An 11,480-nucleotide genomic window follows, 5' to 3' on the forward strand; every position below is an offset into this window, starting at 1 on the left:
TTATATGAGATAAAGTCCAAATTCATTCTTTACACGTGGTTGTCAGTGTGTCCTAGCACCATTTATCAGAAAGACAGTTCTCTCCCCATTGAATTGTTTTGGTCTCTTGGTCAAATATCAATCAACCAAGAACATCAAGAGCTTATTTCTGGGCTGGCACCGCTGCTCAATAGGCTAATCTTCCGCCTGTGGTGCCGGCACCCCATGTTCTAGTCCCGGTCGGGGCACCGGATTCTGTCCAGCTCTCTGCTGTGACCCGGGAGTGCAGTGAAGGATGGCCCAAGTCCTTGGACCCTGCACCCGCATGGAAGACCAGGAGAAGCACCTGGCTCCTGGCTTCAGATCAGCGCAGTACGCTGGCCACAGTGGCCATTGGAGGGTGAACCAACGGTAAAGGAAGGCCTTTTTCTCTGTCTCTCTCTCTGTCTACTCTGCCCGCAAAAAAAAAAAAAAAAAAAAAAAAGCTAGGCTCTCAATTCTGTTCCTTTGAGATGTGTCTGTTCTTCCTCCAGTACCACACTTTTTGATTATTGTGGCTCTGTAGTAGGTTTTGAAATGAATCTTCCAAGAGCCGGCGCCGTGGCTCAATAGGCTAATCCTCCACCTTGCGGCGCCGGCACACCGGGTTCTAGTCCCGGTTGGGGCGCCGGATTCTGTCCCGGTTGCCCCTCTTCCAGGCCAGCTCTCTGCTATGGCCAGGGAGTGCAGTGGAGGATGGCCCAGGTGCTTGGGCCCTGCACCCCATGGGAGACCAGGAAAAGCACCTGGCTCCTGGCTCCTGCCAGGATCAGCGCGGTGCGCCGGCTGCAGCGGCGGCCATTGGAGGGTGAACCAGCGGCAAAGGAAGACCTTTCTCTCTCTGTCTCTCTCTCACTGTCCACTCTGCCTGTCAAAAAAAAAAAAAAAAAAAAAAAAGAAATGAATCTTCCAAGCAATGATGTTGGTAGGGATCAAGTGAAGGCAGAGACTGTCCTGGGAGATCCTCCCTTAAAGGCTCCCTTCCTGGGGCTGTTGCTGTAGCATAGTAGGCTAAGTCTCTGCCTGCAGTTCTGGCATCCCATATGGGTGCCCGTTCAAGTCCCAACTGCTCCACTTCCAATCCAGCTCCCTGCTAATGGCCTGAGCCCAACTGCTTGGGCCCCTGTACCCACTTGGGAGACCTGGAAGAAGCTCCTGGCTCCTGGCTTCAGATAGGTCTAGCTCTGGCCATTGCGGCCATTAGGGAGTGAAGCAGCGGATAGAAGACACCTCTCTCTCCATCTCTCCCTCTCTCTAACTCTGCCTCTTAAATAAATAAATAAATCTTTAAAAAGGGCTTTCTTCCTGGAATGTAATAAAGGCACCAGGTTCTGAATCAGATCTACCACTAAATTTCTTCTCATTCAGTCCTGACAACACTTTGAGCTAAGTGTTATTTTTATCATTTCCACTTCATTGACAGAGAAGAATATGCCAGACACCTCCCCCCTGCCCTTCCAGGCTGACATTCCAGTGCTCTCCACACACTCTGCTGCACAGTCCGGCCAGTGGTCCTCCACCCAGGGGCTACTTGCCCTATGGCTGCTGATTAGGTTTGGTAGAGGAGCCCCTGTAGATCAGAGGTAGATGGGGTGTGAGATCATGGCTTCTCTTCCCTACCTCACTTTTCAGTGACAATACCTCTGACCAGCCTGCACTGTTTTAGGAGGTCACAGCTCCTCTCAAAGCAGCTTGCTCTGCACAACTCTCATCCCTCTGGGGTCTAGTGACCTCATCCTTCCAAGACCCCTCCACACACAGGGTGGTGTAGCACTTGGGCACTGTGGCTCATTCAAGTGAAATGATGGAGTTCTAACTAGATGAACGCCTTGAGAGCATCCTGGGCTCAATGGGCTCAGGAAAATTTGCCCTTGAAGAAGGCCTAAGGGAAGGGTCACGTGATAAGCCAATCTCTAGAAGCACTTTACTCTGAGGTCCTCTGCCAAGCCACCTAATGTGAACAGTAGTGGTAGATGGAGCAACTCCCAGGAACGAAGCGGAAAATATAATGGAGCTCTCAGAGGCGAAGTGCAAGTGCACGGCACTCTGCATCAAACTCTGCCTTGAAAGGCCAAATGGACTCTGCCAAGTTTGGAGATAATCTGCTCTTTCAAAGCAGGCTGAGAATGAGTGAAAGCCATAAGTCAAATGTCAAGGCAGCTTCTAGCGGAAGAGACCATTAGTGATACTTCTGAGACTTGTAGGTCTTGAGAACCTTATGAGTGATTCTGAAATTATCTGGACAGGATCCAAGTATCTGTTAGGAGACATGCTTTATAGACAAGGGAAGGCAACATCTATGCAGAGCTGGAAAAGTGCTGCAACTGCTTTATCTTCTTTCTACTTAGAGCCTTGAAATATTTAACCCTTTTATGTAGGAAAAAAATTCAGATATGTCAAGGAGTTTTGAGAATATTTCATTGAACTCCAACCTACCTTTTACACGGAGTCCCCCATTGTTCATATTTTGTCATGTTTGTTATTCATTCTCTCTCAGTAGATAAAGCTGAGCTATGTGAAATATATACACTATTATTTGTATTTGTATTTTTCATGCATTATATTTTTTTTTTTTTATTTTTGACAGGCAGAGTGGACAGTGAGAGAGAGAGAGACAGAGAGAAAGGTCTTCCATTGCCGTTGGTTCACCCTCCAATGGCCGCCGCGGCCGGCGCGCTGCGGCCGGCGCACCGCGCTGATCCGATGGCAGGAGCCAGGAGCCAGGTGCTTTTCCTGGTCTCCCATGGGGTGCAGGGCCCAAGCACCTGGGCCATCCTCCACTGCACTCCCTGGCCACAGCAGAGGGCTGGCCTGGAAGAGGGGCAACCGGGACAGAATCCGGCGCCCCGACCGGGACTAGAACCCGGTGTGCCGGCGCCGCTAGGCGGAGGATTAGCCTAGTGAGCCGCGGCGCCGGCCTTTCATGCATTATATATATATATCTGCTGCATTTTTATTTTTCATATTTATCAGTATCATTATATTTGTTCATATTTTTATTTTTGAACATTTAGGAATAAATTGAAGAGAACAAGATCCTAAACCCTTAAATATTTCATATTTATCACCTAAGACAAAGGATATTCTCTTAGATAACTACAGTTCAAGGATAGCAATAGAGACATTTAACATATCTACAGTACTATTTTCTACCATACAGCTCATATTCAGGTTTTGCTAATTTCCCCAAAGCCATCCTTCATAGCATGTTTATTCCAAAGTCCAGGACCCAACCCCATCTCACCCGTTACCAGTGGCCGGTGAGTTCATCGGTCACGCTCAGGTCGTAAGACCTTCATAAAACCCCTAAACAATGGCTTAGGGTGTTTACAAGTTGTTGAACCCACTGAGTTGGTGGGGGGAGAGCATCAAAGCCCCTCACCTGTCTCCCATTCTTTGCCCTACACATCTCTTCCATTCTGTCTGGTCCTGAGTGGGACCCCTTGACAATACATTGGCAATATTCAGTTTTGTGCCATCCTAACAAATCCTCAAACCTGAGTGGGTGGAGTGGTGTGGTAATTCTCAGTTTTCAGCCAAGTTGCACAGAAACACGGGTATCCTGAGGACCCAATACTTGCAGCTGGCATGTGAAGCAAGGGCAGTCTTGGGGGACTGAGCCCACAAACCTGCAAAGACCAACGCTAACTCTGAAAGGTTAGAGCTGAGTAGAATTACAGGGTACCCAGCTGGTGCCTGGGGAGTTGGTGAACTGGTTGGTATAGGAGAAAAAGCAACTCACATTTGTGGTGTCAGGAGCATTGTGAGTACACACGTCTGAGTATGTGATAAGCCCCCCTAAAGTGTGCTTCTTATCAGGTATTGAGAATGTTCCTGATTGACAGAGGCATAACTGAGAAACATTTCCAAGGTGGATGAATTTGGCAAAGACTGAAATTTGTTAGTTCTGTTTACATCTGGAAGGGGAGCATTTCACGTGCTCTGCTCTTGGCTTTCGTGTTCTGATTTGGGTTTCCCCTGACTTGCTGGTCCAGGTAGAATGTCAACTGTACTCTCCCTCCTTCCTTCTCAGCCTCTCAATAGAGTCTGACCCAAGCCAGCTGTCAGCTTGCTTAGTGATTTGAAGGGGAAGAAGTAGGTTTGGGTGGAGGGCTCTGCTTCTATTTATGCTTGTTTAAACCATTGCTACCTCGCCGTTAGGAAGGCATATGACAGGTGCAGAGGAAGCAAATGTCAACAGTCATTTTGCCCCTTAACACCCAAATATGCACCTGCAGCCCAGGCCTCACCTCTGGGTCCAGCCCCACATCCGGGCAACTCCTGCCTGCAGCAGCTTTGCCCCTGTAGCGCACAGGCAACAGGCTCAGGCCAGACTCAGTTTCCCCACTCTCCCCATGAGTCTCCTCCCACAGATTGCCTTGAATGCACCAGCACATACTCTGCACACCTTCCTTCCCTCTCCCCTCACATAGGACCCATTGCCAAAGCCTAGTGACACCTCCTAACTCATCTCCTAAACATCGATTCTGTCCAGCTCCCTCACGAACTTTGCCCACTCTTTGCCACTGGAGCCACCCTAACAGTTCCTTCTCATCAACACCTTCTCCCCCACACTCGTCTGCTTTCAGAAACCCAAGGTAGTTTTCCAAACCAAAGAGTGGATCCTATCTCTCCTTTGCTTAAGGGCCCTCCACAACCCACATGCTGTCACCTTGTAGGTGAAGACCAAAGTCATGGCTGTGGCTTCAAGGACCCCCTCACCCGGGATCTCCACTTCAGCCTCAACTCACTCCTTCTTTTTGCTCTTTACATTTTTCCTTATTTATTTTCATTTTATTTGAAAGAGAGAGAGAGTGCTGCCACCCCCTGGGTCACTCCCCAAATGCCCACATTTGGGGCTGAGCAAGGTCAACGTCAGGAGCCATGGAATCCATGTAGGCCTCTCACACGAGTGGCAGGGACCCGAGTGCCTGGACTGTCACCTGCTGCCTCCCAGAATGCACATTAACGAGAAGCTGGCTGGGAAGCAGAGCCAGGACTTCAACTCAGCAGCTCACACATGGGCTGTGCACATCCCAGGCAGCATCTTCACCTCTGGGCTGACCGCCTGCCATGACTCATTCCTGTCTGAGCTGTGCTTTGATGCGCCGGCTGCCGTGCCTGCTTTGAGTTCCTCAGACGTGCCACATGCACTCTTTTCTCGGGGTCTCAGTTCCTGTCCAGCACAATCTCCTGCATCCTCTGGGCTCTCTGGGTTCCCATCTCAGCTTGTCACAGTCTGTTTCCTGCTGCTAATAACACAATACCGCAGACTGGGCAAGTTATAAAGAACAGAGGTTTATACTGGCTCAAGGTCAAGGGGGCACATCTGGCCATGGCCTCCTTGCTAGCAGAGTCCCCAGATGGCCACGACGTGTATCACATGGCGACAGACAGGGAGCACATGTTTGTGTCTGCTCTGGCCTCTCTCCATCTTCTAACACAGCCACTAGGATCAGATCAAGGGGGCCTCCAGAAGCCCCTCCTCTGAGGATTCCATTTCTACCCTCTTACAGCCTCACAGAGGAGAGAAGCGCCAGCATGCGTTTCCAAGGGGACAGACCCTGTTCAAACCACAGCCACAGCTCAGCTCAGAGGTGCCAGCGCTCCTGTTACACTCTCCCAGGGGGTGTTGTGCACCTCCTTTGCAGCACCTGTCAGGGTCACAGCTCTGTCCTCGTACACCTGCTTCTTCAGCGCTCATCTTCCTCTCTCCACTGTGCGAGGACAGGGACCAGGTCTGTTTCTCCTGGTTCTGTTTTCCAAATGAGTTCTCCGTAGTTGCACAGCAGGTACGCGATGCTCCATAAACACCTTTTGAAAAGGAAGGGATGACTGGCTGGCTGATCAGTCAATAGTCAGAGTCCAGATTCCTTTTATTCTGCTGGGGGAAATGACAGCAGTATTTTACGCTTTCCAAGAGAGCATCATGAAGGTTCCAATTTTCCCACATCCTTGTCAACATGCATTATTTTCCAAGTGTGTGTGTGTATAAATTATAAATATGTGCATAAGGCACCAGGGAGCGCAAAGGCAAGAAGGATGACAACGGAATCGGCACGGCCATCGACTTTGTGCTGTCCAATGCCCGGCTGGTGCTGGGGGTGGGTGGAGCGGCCATGCTGGGCATCGCCACGCTGGCGGTGAAGCGGATGTACGACCGGGCCATCAGTGCCCCTACCAGCCCTACCCGCCTGAGCCACTCAGGGAAGAGGGGCTGGGAAGAACCAACCTGGATGGGGTCCCCGCGCTTGCTGAACAGGGACATGAAGATGGGCCTGAGCCGCTCCCTGCAAACCCTCCCCACAGACGCCGCGGCCTTCGACGCAGGAGAAACTCCTTCCTCACTACCGGAACCGGGCAGCCATCCCTGCTGGCGAGCAGGCACGGGCCAAGCACGCTGCCATGGACATATGCGCCGAGCTGCGGGGCTTCCTGCGGGCCAAGGTGCCTGACGTGCCGCTCTGGGACATGTACCTGAGTGGCAGCCTCTACGACGACCTGCAGGTGGTGACTGCCGACCACATCCAGCTCATCGTGCCCCTCGTGCTGGAGCAGAACCTGTGGTCGTGCATCCCAGGTGAGGACACCATCATGAACGTCCCCGGCTTCTGCCTCGTCCGCCGTGAGAACCCGGAGTACTTTCCTCGCGGCAGCAGTTACTGGGACCGGTGCGTCGTGGGGGGCTACCTCTCCCCAAAGGCAGTGGCCGACACGTTTGAGAAGGTGGTGGCTGGCTCCATCAACTGGCCGGCCATAGGGTCCCTCTTGGACTATGTGATCCGACCGGCTCCACCTCCAGAGGCCCTGACGCTGGAGGTGCAGTATGAGCGTGACAAGCATCTCGCCATTGACTTCCTGCCATCTGTGACCCTTGGCGACACTGTTCTGGTGGCCAGGCCACACCGGCTAGCCCAGCACGACAACCTGTGGCGGCTGAGCCTCCGTCCCGCCGAGACGGCGCGCTTGAGAGCTCTGGACCAGGCTGACACGGGCTGCCAGGCCCTGTGCCTGAAGATTCTCAAGGCCATATACAAGTCCACGCCCGCACTGGGCCACCTCACTGCCAGCCAGCTCACCAACATCATCCTCCACCTGGCCCAGGAGGAGGCCGACTGGTCTCCAGATGTGCTGGCCGACTGCTTCCTGCAGGGGCTCAGGGGACTGATCAGCTACCTGGAGGCCGGCGTCCTGCCCAGTGCCCTCAACCCCAAGGTGAACTTGTTCTCGGAGCTCACCCCTGAGGAAATAGATGAATTGGGATACACTCTCTATTGCTCCTTGTCTGAGCCAGAGGTGCTGCTGCAGAGGTAGGGCGGTGAAGGCCAAGGCAGGTGTCGGGCGGCCAGGCCCTGGCTGTCCTGCACTTGGCTGCATAGCTGGTACCTTGCCGGGCCCCCAGGGGCCTCCTGGCTGCTGCTGCCCACCTGGCCACTTCATGCTGATGGGAATGCCATCTCTGGTCTCCTCGTTTCAATCCTACCCTTTCTATTTTTGTTACCAAACACTATGCTTCCTGCTCCCCCCTTGCTGCAGGCAGATCTTTCTGGGATGAATTGAGAGGTAGAAGGCTGGTCTGAAAAATAAATAAATAAATAAATATGTGCATAAACACACACACACAATCACACACAATGTACAAGTTGAAGATTCCTTGTCCAAAATGCTTGAGACCAGGGATGTTCCAGATTTTGGAATATTTGCACATCCATAATGAGCTGTTTTGGAGATGGGACCAAATCTGAACATGAAACTAATTTATAAACAGATGTACCTTATACACATAGCCTGAAGGTAATGTCATACAGTATTTTTAGCTTGCTTGTATTTTGATTGTGACCTGTCAAGTGAGGTCAGATGGAGACTTTACCACTTGTGGCATCATAGTGGCACTCTCGTGTTTTGATTTGGGAGCATCTTGGATGGTAGATTTTGAGGTTAGGGACATTCAACCTGTGCATATCTCCATCATGCTGGATATGAAATTGTATCTCATTGTGGTTTCAATTTGTACTTTCTCAGGTGCTTATTGCCCAATTCTATATCTCTTTTGAAGAAACGTCTATTCAAAACCTTTTCCCACTTCTTAACTGGATTGCTTGCCTCTGTATGTTTGATCTGTGTTCTTTATATATGCAGAATACCAGACCCTCATCAGATATATCAATGTAAAAATATTTTAGATGAGCCTTTATCCATGTTTCCTCCTAAAATTCTGCTCAAATCAAGGCATAAAATAAAATTAGATTCACTCTAGATGAGAACAAGAAGCAAAAAGACCCCAGAGGTTCCTAAAACTCTTCTGAAGCGAGAAAGCCTTTGGAGGCACAGCCCCCAACGTGGAGGGAGTCACAGCTCCATCACAGAAGGAAGGAGCGTCTGTCCTTCAGGATTCTGGAAAAGTCTAGAACTTTCAAAATACCCCATCTGCACAAGGTGGAGGGGCAAGGGAACAAGACATTAGCTTCTTCTATACACACAGTGGATGCATCCCGGGTCTTACTCACGGCCCACACAGACTCAAAATGCAAAAGACAGCCCTGCCCATCGACTGCACACTTGAGCATGCTTGTTAACTTAATCCCCTCAGAAACAGAAGATATATTTAATCCAAAACAATTTTGAAGGACAGAATATAATGGAAAAGAAGCAACGGAAAATATAAAAGCAGCCTTGAAATGTGTACCTAAAATTATGAAGCAGAATTAGAAGATTAAAATATAGGAACTCTCCCCATAGAAAAGAACAACAAGGAAATACAAATATGTATGATGAGGCAGCAAAGAAAATTAGAAACTTAACTCAGAATTCCAAAAAGGAAACTGAAAGGAAGGAGAAAGAAGGGAATAAAGAAATATTACAAGAAGAATTTCCAGTGATTTTTCTTTGAGACACAATAATCACTCAGTAAATGGGGGAGCAGGGGAAGATCCACATCAAGGTACATTAGGAATACAGAGAAAATTCTAAAAGCTTCCCGGGTGGGACAGAAACAGGTCCCAGATAAAGCAGTGGATGCTTCTGTGGCATTGAATATAAGCACATAATGGAAGGCATATGACAATAAAGCAATGAAAGTATGAGGAGGAATAATTTTGAATGGAGAAATTTGTATCTCTCAACTATTACAAGTTAGAAATAAAATATTTTCAGATAGCTACAAGCTCAAGAAATCTGCTAGACAACTGGTATTGGGAAGCTATTACAGAATGTGCATAATCAAAGCAAGGGAGAAGACAGAAAAGTAAAAGAGGATGCTATTAGACCCAACAAGCTGGAGAAAGAATCCAGAGGAACTTGGAGGGAAACGTGGAAACCCACAGGCAGACAAGAACAAAGAGGGAGCGAGAGCTAGGAAGAGAGGTCTCTAGAAAATCAGCAGAACTGACAGAGCATTGTATATGCTTGATCATTTAGAACATGTTATTCTTTTTTTTATTTTTTATTTATTTTTTTGACAGGCAGAGTGAACAGTGAGAGAGAGAGACAGAGAGAAAGGTCTTCCTTTGCTGTTGGTTCACCCTCCAATGGCCGCCGCAGCCGGCGTGGTGTGGCCGGCACACCGCGCCGATCCGATGGCAGGAGCCAGGTACTTATCCTGGTCTCCCATGGGGTGCAGGGCCCAAGCACTTGGGCCATCCTCCACTGCACTCCCTGGCCACAGCAGAGAGCTGGCCTGGAAGAGGGGCAACCAGGATAGAATCCGGCACCCCGACCGGGACTAGAACCCTGTGAGCCGGCGCCGCAAGGCGGAGGATTAGCCTAGTGAGCCGCGGCGCCGGCCGTCATTTAGAACATGTTATTCAAAGGCACTGAAAAATTGGGAGGAAAGGCAGAAATAAGTACACAAAACTTGAAGTAAATGGGAAAAGTAGAGGCAATGATCAACTCCAGGAAAAACAAAAGCTTGCACAAGAGGTGAACAGATGACAATGTCTCTCTGCCTCAGCAGTGACCAATATTTACAGTCATAATAATGTAATCAGTGGCTGCTTGTGTCACTCCTGAAACAAACTATCAGAAGAAAAGGCAAAATGGTAAGGGAGTGGGGGGAAGGGGAGAAGAGTGTGTTATAAAATGTTAAACCCTCATGTAATCTAACAGGAAGTCAACAGATGGTTTCTAATACCGATAAGCCAAGAAACTGCATCATAAGTGTGTTTAGAACCAGCAAGGTGAAGTCTCAGGATGAACAACTGAACTAAGTGTTTGCTCTGGGGAGTGGACTTGGGGGTTGGTAATGGGGAGGGAAGGAACCAGTGCTTTTTGTTGCCACACTTGTAGTATGATTTCACTTACCAAAAAAAAAAAAAAAAAAATTGAAAACCAACCACAAAACCATAAGGAGGCTCCTTCTGAACCATGTGCTGTGAAACCAAGAATGGAAAATTTCCCATCCATTTACCTGAGAGAGAAGTGATCGTGACATTTGTCTTCCCACAAGATTTTAGCCATCTAAGGTTTTTAAGTCCCCACATCATACCCTCCTCCACCTGCCTTTGTGAAAACCTTAGCTCTTTAGAGAAGAGAGAGAGAGAGAGAGAGAGAGAGAGAGAGAGAGAGAGATACAAGCTCGTGGAACTCCAAATAGCTCAGATGGGAAAAATCACAGCCCAAAGCACATATTTATTTGTATCACAGAAAAATCCTCAGATTGGGTTGGAGAAACTTAAAATCATTAGTGTCTACATTAGTGTCAAATGTGTTATTCGCAGTGTTTTCTGGTGGAGTAGCACATGTTTCAGAAATAAGTGGGAGACCAAAAGGAGGGAGCCAGAAAGCCAGGAAGTGTGACTCAGACATTTGCTTTTAAGTTTAATTAGTCAGCCAGCCCTGCCAATTTACTTCTCGGAAGAGGAAGCTCATCTCATCCCTTCATTCTTCTAAGATGGTTCAAGTTAGTCTCGCCCAACAAGTGAGCTGCTTTGTTGCTGTTGCAAATCTAGGGAGACCTCAGTGCTTTGTGCTAGTTCCCATCAGAGCTGCCCACCAGGCAGCACAACCTCTATCCTCACACCCCTACCTAGGACTCTCCAATGCCACTGGATTTCGAAAAGCTAATCCAAGTCCCAGAAGGTTGCTAAAAGAAATGATGGTGTGTATATATTGGCTCAGAAACAGAACTGCAAAGTGCTTTCCAGTGAGGAGACTGCAGAAAAGATGCACAGAAGTGCAGACCAAATGTGATTCAATAAGCATTTATCGGATGCTGACTGCCTGCTGGGATAACGCAAGGATGGAGAACTGGAACTGGCCCTCAGTTACCTCTTGACACTGGATTACAACTCTGGTCCCAGACTCCTCTGTTCTACCCCACAGCACGGGGACAGCTCCACGCTGTCTCCTGGGCAGGACAGAAAATGAAATGACTTGGCTATTTTTTTCTGGCTTGGGGTTCTCATCTACTGTATTTTTCAAACATGATCCATTGAAAGCCAGGAAAAAAATCCACTGAGGCATCA

General features: G+C 48.9%; 1 pseudogene; it reads left to right on the forward strand.

Annotated features, from left to right (window-relative positions):
* LOC100349916 (mitochondrial dynamics protein MID51 pseudogene) overlaps positions 1–7,594 on the forward strand; it is a 28,376-nt pseudogene extending 20,782 nt beyond the window's left edge.
* Positions 7,595–11,480: the final 3,886 nt, after the last annotated feature.

Source organism: Oryctolagus cuniculus, chromosome 10, assembly GCF_964237555.1.
Source record: "Oryctolagus cuniculus chromosome 10, mOryCun1.1, whole genome shotgun sequence".
Classification (NCBI taxonomy): Eukaryota; Metazoa; Chordata; class Mammalia; order Lagomorpha; family Leporidae; genus Oryctolagus; species Oryctolagus cuniculus.